The 26,346-nt window shown below is 44.2% G+C and overlaps 1 protein-coding gene across 2 annotated transcripts in view; it reads left to right on the forward strand.

Moving 5' to 3' along the window:
* The first annotated feature begins 16,679 nt into the window (after positions 1 to 16,679).
* Positions 16,680 to 26,346, forward strand: part of SQOR (sulfide quinone oxidoreductase) — a 51,422-nt gene continuing 41,755 nt past the window's right edge. For both annotated transcript variants that reach the window (XM_064366012.1, XM_064366013.1), the window contains exon 1: positions 16,680 to 16,769. The gene's annotated coding sequence lies outside the window, so the exon portion shown is untranslated. The remainder of the gene's footprint in view (positions 16,770 to 26,346) is intronic.

Here is a 26,346-nt window from a genome sequence, read left to right on the forward strand (position 1 = left end):
GTGACAGAGTGAGACCCTGTTTCAAAAAAAAAAAAAAAGTGAGAGACTGGGCACAGTGGCTCACACCTATAATCCCAACACTTTGGGCAGCTGAGGCGGGCAGATCACTTGAGGTCAGGAGCTCGAGACCAGCCTGGCCAACATGGTGAAACCTGTCTCTACTGAAAATACAAAAATTAGCTGGGTGAGGTGGTGTTCTTGTAATCACAGCTACTTGGGAGGCTGAGGCAGGAGAATTGCTTGAACCCAGGAGGTGGAGGTTGCAGTGAGCTGAGATCGTGCCACTGCACTCCAGCCTGGACAACAGAGCAAGACTCCCATCTCAAGAAAAAAAAAGTTTTTCACTATTCTTTGAGAACAAAAATAATAGCTACTAGTAGTTTGGTAGAAAGTGCTTCAAAAAGATCCCTGCATGTATAACTTATAAAAAATGAAAATTTCCAACTAATAGAATATATTAGGTCAGATTTTAAACTTTTTTTTTTTTTTTTTTTTTTGAGACGGAGTCTCGCTCTTGTTACCCAGGCTGGAGTGCAATGGCGCGATCTCGGCTCACCGCAACCTCCGCCTCCTGGGTTCAGGCAATTCTCCTGCCTCAGCCTCCTGAGTAGCTGGGATTACAGGCACGTGCCACCGTGCCCAGCTAATTTTTTTGTATTAATAGAGACGGGGTTTCACAATGTTGACCAGGATGGTCTCGATCTCTCGACCTCGTGATCCACCCGCCTCGGCCTCCCAAAGTGCTGGGATTACAGGCTTGAGCCACCGCGCCCGGCTAAACTTTTTTTTAAAAGGCTGTTTTACTTAAAAAAAAAAAAAATGTGGGCTCTGGGAACAGAGTTAGTCCATTCAGGCCTTCATGTACAGACCCTGAATAAAGGAGGCTTATAGGCATGTAAAGAACAATAAATAAAATCCACCTATTTTTAGTTAAAAGTAACAAAAAGTTGCCCCCTACTGTTACTTCATTGTAAACGGAGGAAAAGTTTATAGCTGTTCATTCTGGAACAGACCATAAATATATTCCTAGTGAGCTCTAGGAAGCCTGTGATGGTCAAATCCTGTTAAGGATGGGCTGAAAATCACTCAGAATGATTGTCACTCTTATTTTTAGGTCTGACTTCTATTAGTCCATTAGAAGAGACAGTTAAAAAGTACAAGGGAATACTAAGAAAAACATGTCCATAAACCTGAAGATTCCTAGCCTCCACTTGGACTATAAAATTTAAAATTTTAAAGCATATAGGGCCTTAGTAATATAGTGGCTAGGATTATGGACTCAAGTCAGATTGAAGCCAGGTGTGATGACTCACACATGTAAAACCATCACTTTGGGAAGCTCAAGCAGGAGGAGCACTTGAGCGCAAGAGTTCAAGACCAGCCTGGGCAACATAGTAAAACTCCATTTCTACCAAAAAAGAAAAAAAGAAAAGGAATTAGACAGGTGTGGTGGCACATGCCTGTAGTCCCAGCTACTTGGGAGGCTGAGGTGGGAGGCTTGAATCCAGGAGGTCGAGGCAGTGCACCATGATCCCACCACTGCACTCCAGCCTGGGTGATAGAGCATGATCCTGTCTCTAAATAAGTCAATACAGTCAGACTGCTTTAGTTCATGTTCCTGCTTGATTTGGGGCCTTAGACAAATTGCTTAAATTCTGTATCCCTAAGTTTCTAAAACTGTGAAATTAGGATACTAAGAGCTTGTAGCTTCATAAGGATGTAAAGTTTCATGATAGCTATATAAAAGCCCTTATTAACAAAATAGAGCTCAAATGTTGAATATTATATCTTAGTGCCTTGAAGTCACATATCTACATTGGGGGACTACTTATTTTGCCACCTTCTGCACAGCTGTTTTTGCTCATCAGGTTTCCACTGCCTATAATGTCTGCCTGTTGGATAGGTGTTCATTCTTTGCAGGTCAAATGGCACTTCTTTATGGTTTTTCTCACTGCCACCCAAAGAATTTATGTTTCTGTGTTCCCACAGTACTTTCATAATACATTGCCTCAACACTTACAGTATTAGTTGTGTGTTCATGTGTTTTTCAAATGTGTTCTGGGTATGTGACTGAAGGGAGTTGTAGGAAGCAGTGAACTGCTGCTGCCTGGAATCTCCCCCTACCCCATTCCCTGCAGTCCCACCCTCTGCCCAGCATGCTTAGGAATGTTGATTGTAGGTAACCCAAACAACCCCTATAAGTAGGAGGTAAATAGAAGGTAACTAGAGTAGCTTAAGAAAGCAACCAGATGGCTTAACATGTCATCAGGGACTTTCCTCCCACTTTCCTTTTTTATGGTATAAAAGGTTAGGTGTATCTTGCAAGCCCTGAGATGTACCTTGTCTTGCTACTGCCCAAGACTGTCTGCTATGTAAGTTTCCCTTGAATATGTTTTTGGCTACCTATCATCCTGGAGTCGTCTGTCTCTTTCTTTGGTCTGAGCTTGCCCTCCGCTTATGGAGGCAATTATTGTTCCAGTAGGGAGTTTTCCTAACATGAGAGTAAAGATATTTCTTAATTATAAATGCCAAATAAGGAATATTACAATTAAAAATTTGAATTTCTGCAATTCAGAGATGACTAAAGAACCTGTAATCCTTGGATAATACAAGCCACTGCTTCCATGCCTAATTATGTATTTAATTAGACTAAAAAATAATGATAACAGGTCCAGAGATTTTAGAAATTAAATGAGCTGAGAGACAATGAGTGAACTGGAGTGTGTAAAAATAGGATGTCTTGTCTGTTTAGATTTATATCTTCTCCATCAACTAGGGGCTGCTCAGGTCTCTTAAAAATAGCTTCAGGGAAAGAGGTAGGCAGATTGAGAGCAGGTTCAACAGAAAATCCCGCGCTCAGACTTTTTAACTGGACAAAACACAAAAAGGATAGTGCTGCCATCTTGTGGCATTGTTCCCCTAGTTCTACATATTCTAGTAATGTCGCAATTGGTTTGATGAAGTTCAGCCGGCCTAGGCCTTTTTTCTTTTTTGAGACAGTCTTGCTCTGTTGCCCACACTACAGTGCAGTGGTGTGATCTCGGCTCACTGTAACCTCTGTCTTCTGGGTTCAAGCGATTCTTGTGCCTCAGGCTCCCAAGCACCTCCTAAGCTGGTGACTACAGGTACCCACCACCACGCCCAGCTAATTTTTTGAATTTTCAGTAGGGTTGGGGTTTTGCCATGTTGGCCAGGCTGGTCTCAAACTCCTGGCCTCATGTGGTCTGCCAGCCTCTGCCTCCCAAAGTGCTGGGATTACAGATGGGAGGCACCGCACCTGGCTGGCCTAAGCCTTTTTAACTATAGCTTTTTAGGCAAGTTAGGATTTCTTTGTTTGAACAGTGAGATGCTTGAAAGCAATCTATCTGAAACATTTTATAGGATTTAAGATATTTTCTAACTTTTTGAGTCTTCTAGTTTGATATTAGGCTTGAGGTTTTGATCAATTAATGACCAATTAATCTGTCATCTTTTAACAACTATGCTCAGAATCCCCATTTAAGAAAAACATTCCCAGTCCAAAGATCTTGCTGGGATCCCATGTTTTTCCATGCTTTTATTCATCTGAGCCTACGATGTCAGGCCTTAGTTGTTTGGAGATGGGTGGCTACCTGGCCAAGAGTAGCCAACCCATGGGCTGGTTAGTGATGAATTGGCCTGGCAGGAGAAACTCTGCCTAGACAGAGACTGCAGGGAATCTCAATGGCTTAGTCAATGACTGTCTTGGGCATATGCACTAGAATAGTTAGAGAGAGTCAGCCCTTTAGTAATTAAATAAGTGAGAGGGCACACAGATACTCACAGAGAGTGGCTGAGTATTAAGTGGAGATGAGTGGCGGGTCCATGAACTTCGGCTTCTGAAAGCGGCCAAAGTAATCAGCTTCCTCAAAATGCCTTGAATTCTGAGCCAATTTGCCTGTATGAGCTCTGTGGGACTTCAGTGCTAGACTTTTCTTGGGTTCCATGGGATTTGATTACTAGGCTAAGGTTCTTGTTCTCCACATTTTCACAAATATTTTTACAATACCGTCCTATCCCTTACAAATCTCTATTTATTGCAGCTATAAGCTTATCACTGTCTTTTAGGTCATTCTAGTAAGTTATATTTTTCAAAATGTTTTAATGTACATTATTTAATAATGAGGATCCTACATAGGAGTTTATGTATTTCCACGTCTGCTAATCCAGGAATTCAAGGACAAAGATATCAGTGACCAGCATAGAGATGTAATCTTGCTCTCAGCCACATACCTGTTTTCTTTGCTTGCTGGGTGTTTCCCTTATTTTGTCCAGTTTCTTTTCTTATTCTCATATTTGGCTGGATTTCTAATACCAGATCTACTTCAGCTGCTTCTCAAACCTAGAATTCAGAGCCCCAGCTCTGTTGAGCATCTGTTATATTTCAATTGCTTTATGCATGTTATCTCATAACAGGAGCCTTAGGAGGTAGCTGTTGTTATTGCCATTTTACAGATGAGAAAGCTGAGACATATTGGGTCTGATAACAGCTCAGGATTACACAGGTATAAGTGGTGGGGCTGGGATTTGATTTTTGGAAAAACCCAAAGCTACCATCTGGAAGGTGAATTTTCTTAAGCAGGAGACCCTAGAAGTAGAGAGAGAATTGACCTGAGGAATTTAAATATCTTGATAAAACTGTACCCATGATGGGAAATTATGGGGCAACACAATTTATCTGCCAATTTTCTTTATCCAGTCTGATGATACTGGAAGAAAAGAAGTGGAGGAGGCATGAGTTTCTCTGTTAGGAGAGAGCCTAGTGGTGAGGACGAACAGAACTGTTATTTTCCTGCAAGGTTGCTTTAATTCTAGACAGCCTCTAAAACTCCACACCTCTAGGGATAGAAACAACCAACAGTGAGACTGGAACTGGGTGAGATTTGGCTCAGGAGCCTCTCCTTGAGATGACAATGATCCTGATCGAGGGAAGACAAAGCTGCTAGGAGAAATTAACAACTCCAAGATAGTTAGGACATTTCTGTTAAGGCAGGGCTTTTTTGAGACATTTCATCTCCACCACCATCTGGAGAAAGCTATCTTTGATGCTGCTTCCTGGGCCTGCATTTCTGGGTCTGTAGCATACCACTCAGCTCTAGCTCTTTTGTACCTTCGTAGCTTTGGAGAAAGAGCATAGCTAGTACTAGAAGCCAAATTTTTCTCACTGGAGAAAGTTTCCCTTAGGGATAAATGTGAAGACAGGAGGTGATCCCTAAGACTCTTCAGGCGTTAATGTTCTGTGACATCAGTGGCTCTTGCTGCAGTTGCAGCTTCCAGGCAAATGGTCATTGCAGGCGCATTGTTTTTGGTTCGTAACCACCTCACAGCCTAGGCCTCCAGCGAGGAATCCTGAGGTCAGTAAATTCACCCTCTCGGAATGGAGGAGCAGGGAGTAGACTGCTTCTGAGTCAGAACAAGCACTTCTTTCCTGTTTGGGTTGCAAGTATAATAGCAAGGAGAGAGGAGGTGAGGCACACAGGAGTCACTTTGTCCCCATGCAGTCTGCCTGGGAGCCCTCTTATTCTATTGACTCAAAAGTCACTCCTCCTGAAAGCAATGCCATCCTGAGCAGCAGCTTGTACTACCTTACAAGTCAGACCTGTTATTAAAGATGCAGACTGGAATTTAAGTCAGGCTGTGTTACACCCATCCTGGTCTTTGTTCTGGCTCCTATGGTGGCCGTGAGAATATGCCTCACACCTCCAGCCACAGGGAGCAGAATGGCCTAAGGGCTCCAGCTCTGTACTCTGAGACCTATCTGCATTTGCACCCAGGCATGCTTCCTACAGGCTGCTCCTAGCAAATAGTTAAGGCTGGCATGGATACTAAGACAGGTCCATTCCTGGAAGACATGGGACTTCTCTGACTGGTTCAAGGTTACTCCCTATTAGCTTTGGTGAAGCTCTGCTTGGTGGTTTAATGCTTCTCCCCAGCCGTTCTTTTTTTCTTCACTCAGGCAGATAACACGGATAAGAATAAAGAGGCTGAAGGAAGTGGATGTGTTGGAAGGGCTATATTATATAAGGCCAGGCCAGGAGCAGTGGCTTAATCCTATAATCCCAGCACTTTGAGAGTCCACGGCTGGCAGACTGCTTGAGCTCAGGAGTTCTAGACCAGCCTGGGCAACATGGTGAAACCCTGTCTCTATTTCTGTAATAAGATATTATATTTATTTTAAAATTAAAAAATATATAAGGCCAAAAGACCCACCAGAGAATATGTCCTATGAGAAGGCACACAGGATACACCGTTCTCTCAGCCATCAAAATACACTGATAGTTCTGCAGGTGGGGTTGACGGTAGGAGTGGCAGCTACAATCTAAGCTTGTCAGTCTCTGTGCGCATGATGGGGGCCAGGAGGTGGCACTTCCCTGGCAGGAGCCAGGAGGTTTTAATTACCTTACCCACCAAAAGGCAGCGTTTGAGGGGCAATCATTGGGCTTTACCAGCGGGGAGTTGTGGAAATGGTTAATGGAACATGGTGTCTATTTTGCACTTAGGAGCAAAATAGGCAGACAGTCAGCAAAGATGCTATTAGCATCTATAAAGGGGTCAAAAAACTGTTCAGGTAAAGGGCTAAATATTTTAGACTTTGCAAGTAATATGCTGTTTGTGGCAACTGCTCAGCTCAGCTGTTGTAGCGCAAATGCAACCGTAGACGACCTGTAAGCAAATGAGTATCCCGTGTTTTAACAAACCTTTGTTTATAAAAAAATGATTGACTAGATTGGGCCATCAATGGCTCCCAAGCCATCATTTGCTGATCCCTGACCTTTTTTTTTTTTTTTTTTTTTTTAAGGAAATTGGAGGAGCAAGAGGTTGAAGGCAGTCATTTCAATAAAAAGTCCTGTTCCCTTGCCCAGTTCCCAGACTCGAGTTAATTTTTAGATCTGGACCCATGGACTAGAGAGGTGGCTGGAGGAAGAACTAGAGAGCTGGCTGGAGGATGTACTGTGACGATTCCCCTGGTCTCCTCAAAGGGACTTATGGCCATTTTCTTGGGTGACTATACACTAAAGGGGGAATAATCAGACATTTATAAAATGATTGGACAGGCTGAGTGCGATGGCTCAGGCCTGTAATCCTAGCACTTTGGGAGGCTGAGGTGAGCAGATCACTTGAGGTCAGGAGTTCAAGACCAGCCTGGCCAACGTGGCAAAATCTTATCTCTACTAAAATACAAAAGTTAGCTCGTCCTGGTGGCAGGCGCCTGTAAGCTACTCAGGAGGCTGAGGCAGGAGAATCACTTGAACCCAGGAGGTGAAGGTTGCAATAAGCCAAGATTGCACCACTGCACTCCAGCCTGGGTGACAGAGACTCTCCCCGCATACACACCAAAAAGCTATTGGATAAAAGGTCTGAGTTGCACTGATACTGAGAGATCCAAAAAAGCATCATGGCCCCGATGTTAGAGCAGGGTTTATGAGGACCGGCTAAAAAATGGGGTGCTGGAGAAAGTCCAGTTTACAGTGGGCCCAGGAGGCCTGGAGATCCATTCAGTGGCCACACTGCATCTTTTCCCACCACTCACACCTCCAACACCGTGGGAGTCAGCTGGCAGAACTGATTGCACTGTGGCTTGGACCTGCTGCAACACCTTTTCCTGTTCTAGCCCCACTCAAGCCAGCAGCTTTCTATGTCACCCAGTTTATGGGCCAGAAAAATATCCCCCAGGGGTGGAATATGTTGTCTCCAGAACACAAAGAGGCCTACAAGGCACTGCCTTCCTTCTTTTAAACAGGGCTAGAAGATACATTAATTTGCTTTTTACTTTAGAATAGCCTATTCCAGAATACTTCCAACCACCGGACCTCCAAAAAGTTTACTGAAATGGCCTGTTCTGGACTCTTCACAGGGTTTATCTCCTACCCTCTGAAATGTACGCATCTTATCAAGGCCTCCAGCCTACTAGCCTCTCTGGCTGATCCTGTCTAATCAGTGTGATGTCATCTCAGTGTAATGGATCAATGTGATATGTTCTTGGATGTTTAAGAGGTCCAGATCTCTCAGACTATCTTATAATAGGGGGTGGGATAGGTAATATAACTCTAAGGCAAAGTGTAAATTAATATTGTTGGAAGTTTTTCTGCCCACAGAGCCTCAGTCAGCACTTCTATCTGGAAGCTTAAGGAATGCTTGACCCACAGGTGTGGAATCTTATATAGCAGAGCATCCAACCAGGGAATCTACTTCAAGTGAAGTAGGTGTGTGAGTAGGTCATGACCATGGGATTCTCTGGTTGTGATATGAATTGCACCACCCAGAAGTAACTGGCCTTATAGATTGTTGAGATGATCTAAAGCTACAACTGAAATGCCAGCTCTGAGAAAAGATGTGAAAGAATGAAGTGCCATCTTTCAGGACATGGTACATTAATGAAATCAGTGACCTCTATATGGTGCTATGAGGAGCTCTGTGAATTTGTTAAATCTAGGCTTGAGGTATCTGATGACCTGGAAAATGTGTGCAATTGGGTAGTGGACACTTGTTTGCATTAGGGAAGTCGAGATAACATGAGTATTGTACTAGTTTCCTTTTGAAATGCTCCCAAGGTCTCAGATGAAGCAGTGAAAAAAGATTCAGAGTTGGATAAGCACTTGGAATCACAGGTTGAAGAGATTATAGAGCAGTCCGGTGAGGAAGGAATGCCTGATCTTGCCCATGTCATGCACATCTTGTCTGCAGAAAATATCCCAAATTTGCCTCCTGGGGGAGGTCTTGCTGGCAAGTGCAATGTTATTGAAGCTGTTTATAGTAGATTGAATCCACAGAGAGAAAGTGATGGGGGTGCTGGAGATCTAGAAGACCCATGGTAGCCTTAAAAACCTTCTAAAATGCTTTTGATTCTGAAAATTGGAGGAAAAACTTTTAATCACAATTTTGTTCAATACAAGGGGAAAATATTCTTGTGGATTCCCATTTTGTGATATGAGCAGAAAATCATTAGCATTTCCATCATTTGTTCATATTTGTGTTTTCTGACAGTTGCCACTCATAGCATTGCCTGCACAGTATTTTTGGCCAGCCTCAGTCATACTCATTATATCTGTATTGAACTTTTGGCCCTAGAAACCAGTGGAGTTATTTCACCACAAATCAACAATGTGCCTGAGGTGCATGGGAAATAATAGCTATTATACAAGGGTCAGGAAACTAAGGGATGGAAGGAGAAGTGGCCCCACTTACCATTATTTCCAGTGGCCCACGTTCTACCATTCCCCAATGATCCACTGGGGGATTTTCTGCTTTCATTCTCTGCAAGTCTAGGCTCTGCATGATTGGAGGTCCTGATTCTCAAAGGGAACACACTCTTGCCAGGAATATAGTAAAGGTCCCACTGAACTATAATTTGTGACTGCTGACAGGGCACTTTGTACTTTTTGTGTTCAGGCACCAGCAGGCAAGAGAGGAATTGGTATACTAGCAAGAGCAATGAACTGATCATTAGGGGAAGGTAAGTTTATTTACAAGATAGAGCAAGGAGGAATATGTGTGGGCCTCAGGTTTGGCACCTCCTATACACCCTAGCCCCATTATAACTGTGAATAGACAGATGCGGCAACCCCAGCCTCATGTACATTCTCTCCCTGCTGTGACAGCTACAGTGCTGTCCTTTGACATACAGTTGGTCAAGTGGAAACTCCCACTGAGAACTTTATTCCCTCAGGAATAAAGGTTTGGGTTACACCACCAGGTAAGCCACCAAGACCAGCCAAGGCGATAGCTGAGAGTAAAGGGGATTTAGAATGAATAGTGGAAGGGGGAGAAGGTAAGTACTAATTGTGGTCCTGGGATCAACTGTGGTGATCTTGGGACTGTAATTTATCCAGCAAACCCCCTCTGATAAGTTGCCCCTTAGGAAGGAAGGCCCATGAGGACTACGGAGGAGCTGTTCTTTGCACCTGTGTGGAGAAGTACATCTATGCGGCTCAAGGGGTGGACTGTTGTGGCCATTAGAACATGCCTCACATACCTCCAGCTACAGGGAACCTCATTTTCTAGGCCCCAGCTACTTTGCTTTGAAATGTACTGCTACATTTGTACCGAGGCTGCTCAGGGTACTGCTATTCGAGTGACAGCTCAGCAAGGATAGTAGTCAGACCCATCCCTGAGAACACAGATGGCTACATAATTTGCAGGACCTAGTGCAAAATGAAAATGCAGGCCTCTTGTCAAATATGATGAAAAAATTTAAGATGGCAGCAGCAGAGCTTTAAGCCAAGTATAGCCTTGTGTGACTGTACAGGTCACATTCTCATGAAGCTGGTTCTGCATGGAAAATAGGGGATTTCTCTAGGACTGACACTCTGATGGTTTTGAATTTTGTCGATCCTTCCTTAGAGTACACAGCTGTATGCAAAACGTCCACTCAACCTTTAGTCCCTTTCTTTTTCTTTTGAAATCAGACTTGCATTGTAGGCTGATGGATATCTCAGCTGTCTCCCTGTCTCTCATTTTCTCTCTCAAGAATTTCCTTAAAAGTTCTTGTATGTTTAATTCTGTCTTGGTGCCTACTTCTCAGCATATATGGACTAACACAGAACCTTAATCCTGCTATCTTATCACACGTATATGTAACAAACCCTCCAACATGGTTTTGAGTTTCTCTTTCCCAACAAAAAAGGAATTTAGGGTTATTTCCGGATTCCCAGCTGGATACTGCTTACCCATAAAATGACTTGATTTCAGATATACAGTGCAGGTCACACAGAGATTAAACTTATTTTGTATCTCATTTTTACCAGAGCTTCTCCCCTGACTGACAAGGCTGATTGTATTTTGGGCATGAGATTAGACAGGACCAGCCAGAGGGGCAAATATGTTGGTTCCTGGGAGAGGAAGAGACATTTGGAAGAAAAACGTGAGAAATCATTGAGAGGAAAGAAAATGGGAGTAAGAAAGAGGGAGAAAAGTGAAGGGTAGTTGAGAGGAAGCAAAGAAGCTGAAGAGGGACATTAATCTATTATTGAGGGATCTGCCTCATAACCCAGACACCTCCCATTAGGCCCCAGGCTCTGCCTCCAACACTGGAGAGATCAATTTTTTTTTTTTTTTTTTTTTTTTTTTGTGAGAGAAAGTCTTACTCAGTCACCCAGGATGGAGTGCAGTGGCGTGATCTCGGTTCACTGCAACCTTTGCCTCCCGGATTCAAGCAATTCTTCTGGGTAGCTGGGACCACAGGCATACACCACCATACCTGGCCAATTTTTGTATTTTAGTAGAGATGGGGTTTCCCCCTGTTGACCAGGCTGGTCTTGAACTCCTGACCTCAGTTGATCTGCCTGCCTTGGCCTCCCAAAGTGCTGGGATTACAGGCGTGAGCCACTGCACCTGATGGAGATCAACTCTTATGAGATTTGGAGAGGAAAATCATACAAACTATAGCACTATCTTTTAGGCTAATAAATTGAAAAATGTATTCATCTCTTAAATCATGTAGGAAAAAAATAGCGGAACTAACACTGTTAAAACAATACTATCTTTTATTATTGCCCATGTATTTGCCTTTATTGAGATTTTTATTTCTTCATACAACTTTGAGTTACTGTCTAGTATTCTTTCATCTCACTCTGAAGAACTCCTTTGAGAATTTCTTACAGGGGAGATCTAGCCTCACAAAGTGCTGGGATTACAGGCATGAGCCACCATGCTTGGCCTTATCTCCATTTTAACAATCACAAAATTCAGGTGTGAAGAATTGCCCCAAACCCAATTTGAGACCAGATTTCTGAGAAAGACTTCATTCCAAATCCAGTACTTAGCTTATGTCCTAGGAAACCTTTCTGGATGGAGTCTAAGCCTGCCTGAGCCACACCCCTTCCTGCTCTCCAGCACTCTAATATACGTGTATTTAGCAGAACCTTTTGTGGCTCCAGGACTGAGGAGTTTTATTATTATTATCATTACTGAGACAAAGTCTGGATCTGTTGCCCAGGCTGGAGTGCAGTGGCACAATCTCGGCTCACTGCAACCTCTGCCTCGCAGGTTCAAGCGATTCTCATGCCTCAGCCTCCTGAGTAGCTGGGATTATAGGCATGCACCACCATACCTGGCAATTTTTTTTTTTTTTTTTTAAGTAGAGATAGGATTTCACCATGTTGCTCAGGCTGGTCTTGAACTCCTGACCTCAAGTGATCTGCCTACCTTGGCCTCCCAAAGTGCTGGGATTACAGGTGTGAGCCACTCTGCCCAGCCAATTTTCACTGTTATACCATTTTGTTTATATATGTAGAAAATAGTATATGATAAGAAGATCTTATATTTATAGAGCCTATAGTAGACATCTTTCTTCCCCCATCCGCTGCTCCCAGTATTCAATCCCTCTCTCCATTGTTTGAAGGAATACCCGTTGTAATAGTTCTGGTAGAAGTCAAGGGGCCAAGTACATTCTCTCCCTGCTGTGACAGCTACAGTGCTGTCCTTTGACATACAGTTGGTCAACTGGAAACTCCCACTGAGAACTTTCACTCTCACTCTCTTTTGTTTGTGTCACTCATTCTAGAGTAATTTGTGATGACATGGGAGCATCCTGGGGATAGCCAGGCTGTTTCTGCTAAAAGAAGGTGTACATTCTGCTTTTTGATTTTCCAGAGCTGTCCTTATTCCTGTGCACTTCTCTTCCCATCACTACCCATCATTTTGATGGTTCTGTGAATCCCTGAGACCCTTTTCTACTTAAGGTATCCAGAGCTGGTTTCTTTCTCGCATCCAAGAATGCTGATTGAGATGGAACCTCCATATACAATTAATGCTTCTTGTCTCGAAGAAAAAAAAACAACAACTTGACCTTCAGTGACAAAGATGAGGAAACTCCAGCTACCCTGTAGACAGATAGCAGTTTTAATTACTTGATAAGCAGATTAGCTGTGAGGAAAACAGCACATTTGGGGTGTGTTGGGGCGTCTTTTAAAAGCCAGACATAAGACACAAGTGTTATGTGTCTTACCCTGTGATATGGTTTGGCTGGGTCCCCATCCAAATATCAACTTGAATGGTATCTCCCAGAATTCCCATGTGTTGTGGGAGGGTCTCAGGGCGAGGTAATTGAATTATGGGTGCTGGTCTTTCCCATTCTATTCTCGTGATAGTGAGTTAGTCTCATGAGATCTGGTGGGTTTGTCAGGGGTTTTTGCTTTTGCTTCTTCCACATTTTCTCTTGCCGCCACCATGTAAGAAGTGCCTTTCGCCTCCTGCCGTGTTTCTGAGGCCTTTCCAGCCATGTGAAACTCTAAGTCCAATTAAACCTCTTTTTCTTCCCAGTCTTGGTTATATCTTTATCAGCAGTGTGAAAACGGACTAATCCACCCTGTTCATCTGCCTATCTGGTACTGAGACTGACTGCCTTGTGGTTTGGCAGGATAAAACACCATGTGATGCTTGCTCCCTGGTGCATAGCAGGAACTCATGCCCAGCTCCCCACAAGTGTCAATGCAGCTGTGAAGCCTTGGCTGGGTTACTGTCCCAGCTAGGGAGGGTTTGCTGGGGAGGCTAGGGTTTGAGCTGTTTCTCTAGCTACTCACCCAGGAAGCATTTGCTGCAGGCAAGGGGTGAGGGTGATCAGGCAGAAAAGACAGTAGAGGAGGATCAGCCTCTTTGCCCTGATCTTCCTCCTGAGCCTTCCCTTTCTTGCAATAAGGATCCCTTTCTCTGTTCCATTCTCTATTTCTACTCATTCCCATTGCCAACCCTTCCTGCCTATGTGCCTGCAAATCTTCCCAGAGCCCCGGTTTGGATTTGTTTTCCTTCTCCCGGATGTTCTTGAATTGGGGTGTGTTCTGCTTAGTGCCAGCTCCTCCTGCCACTTCCTCTTCCCACCCTTTAATGATCCTTTCAGTTTCCCATATCCTCAAGTACACTTTTATGCCTCTGCAAACTTCACATGGGTAGGAATCAAGTCTGATTGTTTTCAACAGTGTATGCCTAGACAGCAGGCACAGGGCTTGCTGGACACAAAAGGCAAGGACTCAGAGAATATCCATGAGATGAAAGAATGACTACATGAGTAAGTGAGTCAACTCTCAGTCCCCTTCCTTGTTGTCTGATGGGCAAGTTACAACTTCTGCTCTCCTTTGAAATGTTCTCTTTTGTATTGGAAGGAGGGCTTTTGGGTGAAATAGTAGAATAAATACACTGGAGGCTCTCAGCATGTGGGATATGGTCAGGACATGTTTCTTAACTCTGAATCTGATTCCACAGCCACCAAGCTCAAATCACCCAGCAAGCAGCACATCTCCTGTGATTCCTCCCTGCCTGCATCCTTCCCATTTAAACCAGGGTTTCTTGACTTGGATGTGAAGGGTGATGGGAGTGGGAGGTGAGGTGAAGCATTTTGGAACTATAGAAGGGGGCTTTTTATTTGTCATAAATTTGGGACAGAATCTATTGACATTTAGAGAGTGGGAACCAAGGATGCCAACCTGCTGTGGTATGTGAACAGTGCCATTTAACAATAAACTGTCCTGGCCACACATGGTGGCCCACTTCTGTAATCTCAGCACTTTGAGAAGCTAAGGTGGAAGGATGACTTGAGCCCAGGTGTTCAAGACCAGCCTTGGCAACTTAGTGAGATCCCTTCTCTACAAAAAAGAAATAAATTTAGAAAAAAGTTATTTGGGCAAGATGGTACATGCCTGTGGTCTTGATTACTTGGGAGGCTGAGGTGGGAGGACTGCTTGAGCTCCAGAGCTCGAGGCTGCAGTGAGCTGTGATTGCACCATTGCACTCCAATCTGGGTGGCAGAGTGAGACCTGGTCTCAATTATAAAAACAAAAAAACAACAAACAAAAAACCCAATTAACTGTCTAGAGTTCTGCACAATCTCTGGTGTCCTGTCCCTTGCACCAACATTCAAATATGCAAAAAACATTTTTTTTTGGTAAAGTTATTTAGGTTCTAGTTCAGATAAATATTAGGCATTTTGCATGGTTTTAATATACAAAAGTTTCCAGGAATGGATTCTGTTGGAATAAAGAAAGAAAAGAGTATACTTTATTTTGTTCAGAGCTGCTTTACCAGAGTTATTTGCCTTTTCAGAAAATCATGTTGATGGGGCACTCATACCTATAATCCCAGCACTTTGGGAGGCCAAGGTGGGCAGATCACTTGAGGCCAGGAGTTCAAGGCCAGCCTGAGCAACATGGTGAAACCCTGTCTCTACTAAAAATACAAAAATTAGCCAGGGGTGGTGGTGTACCCCTATAGTTCCAACTACTTGGGAGGTTGAGGCAGGAGAATCACTTGAATCCGGGAGGCAGAAGTTGTAATGAGCTGAGATTGTGCCACTGCACTCCAGCCTGGGCGACAGAGTGAGATTCCGTCTCAAAAAAAAAAAAAGAAAGAAAGAAGGAAAGAAAGAAAGAAAAAGAAAAAATCATGTCACAGAAGCAATGCTGCAGATGGAATTGAGTTGCCAATAAAAGTCTACAGTCTGCATTTGTAGTCATATTATTCATGATGATTTTGCCATAGATACTGTCAGTCACTTTGATTAAAGATAGAAAGTGTCAATTGAAAAAAATTAAAAAAGTAATTAAGCAAGGCCGGGCACAGTTGCTCACGCCTATAATCCCAGCACTTTGGGAAGCCCAGGAGGGCAGATCGCTTGAAGCCAGGAGTTTTAGACCAGCTTGGCCCACATGGTGTGAAACCCCATCTCTACTGAAACATACAAAATTATCCAGACATGGTGGGGCACACCTGTATTCCCAGCTACTCAGGAGGCCGAGGCATGAGAATTGGTTGGACCTGGAGGCAGAGGTTGCTGAGCCGAGATTGCTCCACTCACTGCACTCCAGCCTCAGCGACACAGTGAGACTCTCTCTCTATATACATACAATTTTCAAAATTCATGAAACTAAATAAGTGTAAAAGAAATGCAAATGAACTTTCAAGACTTTTTTTTTTTCTTTAAATTTTGTTTTGTTTTGTTTTTTGAAAACTTCTAGCACTTGCATTTCTCAATTTTTAAGATTTTTGGGACACCCTGTTATTGTAAAAAGGGTTACTGAATCTGGTACGCTGGAGAACGACTCACTGACACTTTACATCCACCTAGAAAGAGGCATCAATTGAAACTGTCCCTTCATGAATATGGGATGGGACACAATGTGGAGGCCAGTGGCTGGAAGCCAGCTTACCCCTGCCTGCGCGTTTTGAGGCAAGGGCTCCAGCGCACATCAAAGTTGAACCTCGGACGCCTTCTTTGTGAAATGAGCGCGGGAATGCCTGTGTTTCTGGACAGCCGTGGGAACATGGTGAGAAGCCCAGGGCACACCGGAGAGGACCCAGTGGGAACTGCCAGGACCTCTCTGCACCCCACCCCGCCTTTGCCTGCCCGGATTACGAAACGCTGTTGGCACCCACGGGCAGGAGCGTCAGGTGGCCTCAGTGCCCTCCGCCAGTGCGCACGAGCCTGCCGGTCCGCCCTTCAGGGGGCGCAAGGGGCAAGTCTGGCCCGGCAGCAGCGCCCCAGGTCGGCTGGCCCCTTGTTCCTGGTTCTGTGCCCCGTGAGCGCTCAAAGCCCTGGTGTGTGCAGTGACCATGGTGCCTGGGCTGCGGCGCCGGGCGGGGCACGGCGGGACCTTTCAGGACCTTTCCTGGGGGGAGCCTCGCTTTCCCCGCCTCCAGCCTTCACACGAAGGGCCGGGAGGGCGGGAGGGCGGGCGGAGTCCCGGTCCAGGCCTTGAGACCCAGAAGGGAGCGGCTGGTTTTGCTGCGCCAACGCAGTGACCGAAGGCTCCGCTCACGCCAGGGTAAGAGGCATCGGGCTGCCGATCTCGGGCCCTAGGCCAGGGGAGGGAGACTGCTGGGCAGGGACAGCGACCACCACTGAGGCTGTTTGTTGCCCCAACTCGGTTTCCTCAGCTGGGACTCCGCAGACCCGGTGTGCCGCGCCCCAAGCTTGCCTTCCCCAACTCCGGACACCCGCAGCTCTTGCTGCCCTCGTCTGGAACCCGGGTCTTAGGGGACTCTTGCTTCCTTCCTGGAGTGTCAGAGCCTCAGGGCCGCGGAGAGGCCACCCCGCGAAGGGCGCTTAAACCGAAGTATCGGTGGTGTTGGTGTGTGAATGTTTCTGGCGCCTTCCACTTGTTGACTATCACTCGGCACCGTCCCCGAGGCGGAGTGGGTGCTCAGAGTCCCGGGGCCGGGGATTGACACAGTCATCCACCGACACTGCACGTGGGTCGGAGGGGCGCTCGAGGGGTCGGCTGCAGCTGAAACCTGAAGGGGAGAGGATTTAGGGCACCTGCTGAACAGGAATTGGTGGAAAGGGCAAAAGGAGCTTATGGTGGAATCTGGGTTCATTTCCTTTCTTCTTCATCTCTCTCTTTTATTTATCAAAATTCTAACCTGGCTTTTTGTTCAGACACTGAGCAGAGCCCCTGGCTTTGCCTGGGCTGCCCATTGCTGTAATGCAGGACTCTGGTCCATTTGTGTGCTGCGCTCCCCTTTGGCATTTCTGGGAAGGCTAAAGACTCTTTCTCAGAACAATACTTTTTTTTTTGTTTTCAGACAGAGTCTCACTCTGTCGCCCAGGCTGGAGTGCAGTGGCACAGTCTTGGCTTACTGCAACCTCTGCCTCTGGGATTCAAGCGATTCTCCTGCCTCAGCCTCCTGAGTAGCTGGGACTACAGGCACAGGTCACCACACCTGGCTAATTTTTGTATTTTTAGTAGAGACGGGTTTCATTATGTTGCCCAGGCAGGTCTTGAACTTTTGGCGGCAAGTGATCCACATGCTTCAGTTTCCCAAACTGCTGGGATTACACAAGTGAGTCACCGTGCCTGACCAGAGCAATACTTTTTAAAAGGTATAAAATAAAAGGAAGAGTATTATAAAGGAAATGAATTGCAAAACACTTGTCAAAACATTAAAAGAATTTATAATAACTAAGGTTTTTTCTTTTTTTTTGAGATGGAGTCTTGCTCTGTTACCCAGGCTGGAGTTCGATTCTCCTGCCTCAGACTCCTGAGTAGCTGGGATTACAGGCATGCACCAGCACACCCAACTAATTTTTTTGTAATTTTAGTAGAGACAGTGTTTCTCCATGTTGGTCTTCATCTCAGGCTGGTCTCGAACTGCCGACCTCAGGTGATCTGCCTGCCTCAGGCTCCGAAAGTGCTGGGATTACAGGTGTGAGCCACTGCACCCAGCTATAAAAGAATTTATGATATAGTAATATATGTGCCTTTAAAAAATGAATACAGTATTTAATAACAAGGTTATATTAACTGCTTTGGTTTGTTGGCTACATACATAACTGAAGTAAATGTTAAATTTCAATTAGATACTTAGAGAAATAAAAATGTAAATAATAAATATCAGTAAAAATAAAGATATAAAAAATGTTTCCTTCTAAGGTCTTGGGTTTAGGTTAAGATCCTCTGATAGTAGAAAGGGCACTGACCAGGAAGTAAGGTGACTTGGCTTCTGGGCTTGACCCTTCCATTGACATTTCCAAGGTCCATTGTAACCTTGGCTGAGACATGGTCTTGCTCTGTCACCTAAGCTGGGGTACAGTGAGGCAATCTCTGCTCATTGCAACCTCTTCCTGGGTTCAAGCGATTCTCCTGCCTCAGCCTCCCTAGTAGCTGGGATTATACCAGGCACACACTACCACGCCTGGCTAATTTTTGTATCTTTTGGTAGAGATAGGGTTTTACCAGGTTGGCCAGGCTGGTCTGCTGACCTCAAGTGATCTCTGCCCTCTCGTCTTCCCAAAGCAGCCACTGTGCCTGACCTAACCTTGGCTTTTGAACTTCTTTTAGCCTTGGCTTCTCCATCGTACAGTGGAGATGATAACACCTTCCCGAATATTTAGGACACCCAGCACTGCACTTGGTATAGAGGGCTGAAGTAGGTATCATTTATAAGAACTTATCTGTATCCCTCCCAAGTTTATGGCCTTCCCTGTTATATCCCCAAGCCTGGGGAGGTACTCAATATTTATTGAATGAATAAGTGGGTTGGAAATGGTTACTTGTGACTACATCCAAAAACAAAATTCATTAAGGAGACAGCTGGTGGTTTGGGAAATGACTTTAAGTTTGGGGCTTTTTTTTTTAACTGGCTGAACAAATATATAAACACATCTGAAAAGGGGTTGCTTGAAATGTTAGTCAGGGCCCAGGGTCTGTGTGTGCGTGTCTGTGTGGCTGGTGTTCTGCCAGTGAAAATGTAACTGAATGTTGATAGGAAACCAGATTCCTTTGCAGAACAGTTTCTCCTCCATGTTGCCTGCGTTTGGTTTGTTAATCCCGTGTGTTGTAACACAGGAAATGTCTTATAAAGAATGGAGACAGACCTATGACAAGGCATTTCTGGGCACAGATGTAATTTTGTCTTCTCTTTTCACCTTTCCCGGCTCCATTATCCACTACATAACTCCTCTTTGACTCTGAAGACCTGGTGAATAGGAGCGGTTTGGGTAGTTTATGAAAAGCTGCCTGGACCTGGCTTGAAGCCAACTAGTTGCTTCTTAATCCCAACCTTAAAGATCTATGCAATCCCACAGATGAGGATGGTAATAATGATAAAGAGAAGTAGGTCCAAAAGTAGATCTAGCCAGCCAACCCCGTGCTTTACATTGCCAAAGTGCTGAACTGGGGCAGGAGGTAGAGAACTTTGTGAGAAAACAGACCAAACCAACCAAACAAAAAAACCCAGGACATTCAGAACACACTGCGACTATCTGTGCCTATAACTTTGGGGAGGGCAGATACTGCTGTTAGGAACTGAGTTGGGACCCCTCTCGGCCTCCACCAAATTCCTATGTTAAAACCCTAACCCCCAGTATCTTAGAATGTGACTGTATTAGCAGATGGTGCCTTTAAAGAGGTAGTTAGGAGTGGTGGTGAGCACCTGTAGCCCAAGATACTTGGCAGGCTGAGGTGGGAGAACTGCTTGAGCTCAGAAGTTCGAGGCTAGCCTGGGCAACATAGCAAGACCTTGTCTGAATAAAAGAATAATTAACCAGCTGTGTTGACTCATGCCTGTAATCCCAGCACTTTGGGAGGCCGAGGTGAGCAGATTGCTTGAGGTGGGGAGTTCGAGACCAGGCTGGCCAACATAGAGAAACCTTGTCTTTACTAAAAATTCAAAAAATTAGCTAGGTGAAGTGGCGCACACCTGTAATTCTAACTCCTCGGGGGCTGTGAGGCATGAGAATCGCTTGAACCTGAGAGGAGGAGGTTGCATTGAGCCTGGAGATCATCACACCACTGCATTCCAGCCTGGGCAACAGAGCAAGACTAAGTTTCAAAAAAAAAAAAAGATAATTAAATTAGGTCATTAGGGTGGGTGGGGTCCTAATCCAATATAAATAGTATCCTTATAAGAAGAAGACTCATCAGGAGCATGTATGCACAGAGAAAAGGCCACGCAAAGGCACAGTGAGAAGGTGGCCATCTGCAAACCAGGGAGAGAGGTCCCAGGAGAAACCAATCTTGTCAGCACTGAGGTCTTGGACTTCTAATCTCCAGAATGTTGAGAAAATAGATGTCTGTTCTTTGATAAAATAAATTTCTGTTCTAGACTTCATCTAGTCTATGGTATTGTGTTATGGCAGCTCTAGCAAATTGATAGAACTGGTTCTACCAAGTGGACAATTGGTTAAAAAAAATGGCTACGACTAGGCACCATCTCTTTTAAGTCATGATCCTGACATGTCCATCACTTGCCCTTAGGATCCCTTACCCCACTTATGCAGAAGAATCTCTCATGTACTCTCCTTCTGCAGACACCCTGTGTGGTCCCTAGGATCCTGCTTGAGGTTGTTAAAGTCATATTCACCTTCATGACTTTGACTATTAGGAAAAGAAAAACTTGGCATCTTCAGCAAGTGACCCAGGTTAGCTGTTGTGCCATGTACCTAGTAAGTATTTTATCAATGCATGGTGGGTGATGAGTGATGATGTTGATGATCTCCCTTAAATACAAGTGGATGGCTCCCTTCTGATCATAATGAGTCTTCACTTTTTGGCCTTCGTGCAGCCCTCAGAGAACTTTCATTCTGGGAATGAAAGTTTTTTTCATTTAATGGAATGGTTTCCATTCTAATTATGTTCCAGGCCTGCTTATAAAGCCTTGTTATTCTTTGCCACAAAAATTCACATCTCTGATCAATCTAAGGAGTTATTAGAACAAATATCCCATTTGGTTGCCTGCTTGTGAACTTCCCTTTTCCTTTTCTCATTTAGAGGATAGCTGGGAACCAGCAGCTCTGGCCCTAGCTACATGAATGGGGACGAAATGGCTAGAAATTTATCCTGGGACCAATTCCTGACTTCTGAGAGGGAGAGCTGCTTCTGGAAGTGGGGATTGTGGTGGTTTCACTCTATGATAACTTTCTTATATCCTTGGCTATTTGTTCTAAGGCAGCCCATGATGTCTCCATAGGAAAATGATGTGTTTTAACAACCACCTTGTTTAGAGTATAGATTGTGAGAGCTCTTCAAGACAGTGCTCCGTGCTTGTGTTTCTGTGAGCATGTGAATGATGCTTGAGATGGATGAGGGGCCATCTGAGCTTGGAGGACAATCATGAGACTTTCAAGGTCTAGGTGATCAAATACAAGCTTGTTTTAGTCACAACTTGATACCTCCACTTAGTTTATACTCAGGGAAATTGACTCAAAATTGCTAAATGACTGGCTCAGGGTCTCACAATCTCCATTTCCTCACTTATAAAATGGGAATAGTAATTCCCACCTGTCTGGTTGTTGTGAGTAATTATGTAAAGTGCATAGCACAATGCCTGGAACATATCAAGACTTCCATAAATAATTGGGGATTTGGCGGGAGAGACTGGGAGGAATGTTTTTCATTCTAATTATGTTCCAGGCCTGCTTATAAAGTCTTGTTATTCTTTGCCAAAAAAATTCACATCTCTGATCAATCTAAGGAGTTACTAGAACAAGTGTCCCCATTTGAATGCCTGCTTGTGAACTTCCCTTTTCCTTTTCTCATTTAGAGGCTAGCAGAGTGTTTGTTAGAGAAGCAGGGGACCTTTGACGATACCCAGCCTAATCCTTTATTCCATTGATGAAGAAAGCATGACCCAGAATGAGTCAGGATGAGCTGTGCCTAGCACTCCCTGGACTGTGGCCCTGGGTCTCTCGACTCTTGATATGCCCTCAGACAAAGCTTCACCAGGAATGAGTCAGTGTCACCTAGCTGGACACAGGAGAGATGTGAGCTGTGTACACCTCATCTGTCTTAACTATTAAAGCATTGAGTTTAGAGTTTCTCCAACTATGTTCAAATAGCAGATGTATATCTTGTATTTAAAGAGTGGTTTCTGATTATGGTTTATGCACACGCTGGATTCCAAGGAATGATATTCCTGAATGAAATGGCCAGTCCCGGTTTACAGTGAACTGCTTGCATGTGAGACTCTGAGTGGAAATCCCAATGCTCCTGAGGCTGATGAGCAATTTTAATGTAATTTAACAAACTCAAAAAAACACGTTGATTCCTGTTGTGGGACTGGGAGTACATTAATTGCACATCAGGCTTCCTTCTCCAGTGAGTCGTGTCCTACAGTCTGCAGATGGGCACACACAGGCGTGTACAGACTAGGAAAGGAAACCTGAAATTTACCTGACCAGAGGCCAGCTGTGAGTGGTAGGGTTGAAGGGGAGCTAATCGTGCTTATTTATGTACTAGAACGTGAGAATCAGGCTCTCACTAACTATAGCAAGCAGAAAAACAAGAATTTTTTTTGTTTTTTCCCCCCTATATAATTCAGTCAAAACTCTTTTCAGTTGAAATAATCCAATTGACTGACTTTTTTTCTTTTTTCTCTCCTGGAACCTGAATGCAAGCATTTTCCTTATGTAGATACAATTTTTGTTTTCTGCTTACTATTTGTATTGGTTTGGTGAAATTGTCAGTTCTCTTGTTATAATGCTTTCTCTGACTGTAAAATAAGCATAGGCTAGGGAAATTTGTAGGAAATTTCTCAGTAGCAAAGGAGCCACTGTTTCATTGCAGTCCTCATTAGCGACTCTTAACCAGTAACTCTGTAAAGAAAATTCCTACAATTTTGCCCTAAAGAGTAAGGGAACTAAAGAACCCCAGTGCGGCTCCAGTCCTTGAATCATCAGAGAGCTGTATAACTTGTTCCTGTTTCCCCGATGACTCAGTCCTGGCCCACTACCGGTGCACTTGCTTCACAGCTTAATATTTAAACAAATGTTTGGATTTATAACAGCTCCAGAGGGAGAGATTCAACATGGCCCTGCAGGGCTAAGTGAAGATTGCTCCATTTTCTTTATTTGTTAACAATATAGTAATACAGTTCCTGAACACAAAGGCAAGAAGAGCACTGCCATTACTCAAGAGGAGGTGTGCCAAGAGGAAGGACACAGCCGTTATCCTTTCCTGGAACAACACTCATTCAGTTTTCAAGGGGCATGCCTTCCTTCTCTCTCACAGTGCCTTAGACCTTTACTCCACTTTAAGTAATTCTAGTACTGCTGCTTACATCCTCTCTTCATTGTATTCACCTGAACAAGTTGATATACTGTCATAGTTCACAGTCTTCCTTCTTCTTTATCTCCTATAGCTGATTGTTGCAAAAATGTCAGTGTGTATCTCACATTCACACCCTTCATCTCTGTTCCCATTGCCCAGACCCTGCCCTCACTGGTGCCTGAATTTCTGAAACAGCCACTCAATGGATCTTCATATTCCTGGTCTTTCCTGTTATAACAGACAGACTCTTCTTACCCATCACTGGCTCTGCAGTGCCTAGCACAATGCCTGGCGTCTAGTAAACACTCAGAAATGCTGACCTCAACTAAATTACTCCAGTTCATCCTCTCAACTTCCCCTGGAAAATCTGTCTTTCTAAATCCAGTTTTATTAAGACCTTCCAAGGGCTCTCACAGCCATTAGCAGTAACCACAGGCTGAATGCACACCAGGGCCCAGCAGGTAACAAATAAGCGACATAGGCTGAGTGGGGCTGGGGTGAACTGAAACCTCGTGCAGGGTGGAGAGTTTCCATGTGAGAATGTGGGCTTAATGTTAGAGGCCAAGAATCTGCAACATTTTTGGCGAGATCTCCAAATTTTTTAATGTTGATGACTAATTCAAAATTCAAGAAAAGCACTGTGAGCCAAGCAAAACATGGCTCTGGCCTGGACTTGGCCTGCAGGTTGCTGCTTTGTGACCTCGAGATCAAATTGCCATTGTCTGGGATTAAGCTCTCGGACTTAAACTTTAGTAACACATGCCTATCCAATCTTGTGCATGCCTATCTAACTGGAAGATTGTGCCTATCCAATCTTCCAGTGCACACCTGCCCCAGACTGCTCTCCTTCATGTCCACAGTTAGGAGATTCTCATTGCAAGCGATTCTACTTTCAAAATCTTGAACCCAGCTGTCTAAAACTAGCCCAAACAGGTCCTTGTCATCACTTCTCTGTTTTTGCTCACATAATTCCTTTTTCTTCAGCTGCCTAGATGTCAACTTTGACTTTTTTTTCCCTCCCAGAAGACTTTCCCACATCTCCTGAAATTATTCTGTCTTCCAGCCTCTATCTTATCTGAATCTTTATTTGCATTTCTAATACTAACACCTAATTCAGGCCCTTATTGCTCACACCTGGACCACTGCAATAGTCTCCTCACTGATTTGTCAAAATCAACCCACGTCAAACTGGCTTTGTTGCTCCCCCAATAGGAGGGTCATTTTGTTCCAGTGCCAGATTCTCCTCTCAAAGCTGCCTCTTTGTGTGATTACTTTCCAGAACTTTGTTTGCCCATGTAAAGCCTCAATGCCCTAGCTCAAACAGTGGGAGGGGGCCAGGCCTGGAGAAATTGCTGTCTCTCAGCACGCGTCTTTTATATATAGTAGGCGCTCAGTGAATACTTGTGGAAATATTCTTAAACAGCAGCAGAATTGTGACCATGCGGATTTCAGGTAAGTCTATTTCGTAAAGATATGCTTACCTATTTGACATAGCTAAATGTAATTTAATCTGCATATCATTTGTGCAGGTAAAAATTCTCCTAATAAAAATTCAGTTTAGTTTGTTTCCTGATTTTCAGTTCTGCAAATGTAGCCACTGTGTGATTGAGACAAATTCAGTGTAGGTATAAACCTGAATTTGCACATAGACTTAGACCCTGCAGAAAACCTGTTTCTTACATTCCTTTCTGAGCACTTCTGGCTGATGCCCTCCTTTATCAAGGTTAAACGGATAAAATAGATGTGAAGATGTTTCTTGGTGCAGAAGTATCTTCAGTTTCCATAGAATGGAGGATAGTATATGACAAAGGAAAGCAAGGCCAGGTGCAGCTTCTTCTAGAGCGGCTACTGCATTCGAAACTCAAACTGTAGCTGTGTTATTTTGTTGCAACAGTTTAGCCCAATCACCTACATAAATTCTTCAGTAATCTGTAATTAAATTGCATTTTAAATGCCACCTGTCAGTTTAGTGGACATGTGAGGAGAAGCAGCAGAAGGAAAATGTGTTAAACGTGTAAAAGCTTCCATCTGACTGAATAGTTTGGCACATGCATTTTAATCTAGATATATTACGATGTACCTGGGATTTGTTTTAATCAGGTATGCTGAGGCCAACAGATCAGGAGGTGACTGGCATGACGGAAGCAGCTTTTACTCACTGTTCCCTAGAAACAGGAGGCATAACAGCCCCCAGGGGGCCATATGGGAAAGCACCTGCGTAGGTCAGGGGTCAGAAAAAGTGAGGGGAAAGCACAGGCAAAAGACTGTTGTGAGGCAGGGGAAAGGGCTGGCCAGGTTTGGGATTGGTAGTTTGAGTAATTTTGGAGCGCTCCAGGGTGCATGGGCTACCTGGAGTCGTAATTGTCTGACGCCTGGCCCTGGAATAGTCAGGGCAGAGGAAAATGACCTCCTGGAGTGTAAAAGCCAGATAGAGGAGGTGGTTCAGAGTATGGCTCTGGATTGGTTGGTTTGTATACCAAAGGCGTGCTCATAGGCAAGTCGGGCAAGCCATTTACCGTCTCTAAGAGTTAGCTAGTCCTGGGAAGGGCAGTCTCTCTGGGATTAGCAAGACCCCATAATGTCAAATGACAAAAAAATACAGACAATGAAAAACATAATTAATACAGTAGGACTCAGAATATTTACAGGAAGGGGGAACAGTCAGTTGCCTTCCTGGTTTCATGAAGTATCTAATGCAGTGCCATTGATATGTGCTGTAAATATTACCGAGCACATTGCTTTCATGTATTTTAGATTGAGGTGAGATTATGCTAAGGATCTCATTTATGGGCTAATGTTTGACGTTTTCTTGGCACACAAAGTCATGCTAATCGGGTGACAGTAACAATGTCCT

The sequence above is a fragment of the Aotus nancymaae genome, unplaced genomic scaffold, assembly GCF_030222135.1.
Source record: "Aotus nancymaae isolate 86718 unplaced genomic scaffold, 86718_ANA_hifiasm-v0.15.2.pri h1tg000062l, whole genome shotgun sequence".
Taxonomy (NCBI): domain Eukaryota; kingdom Metazoa; phylum Chordata; class Mammalia; order Primates; family Aotidae; genus Aotus; species Aotus nancymaae.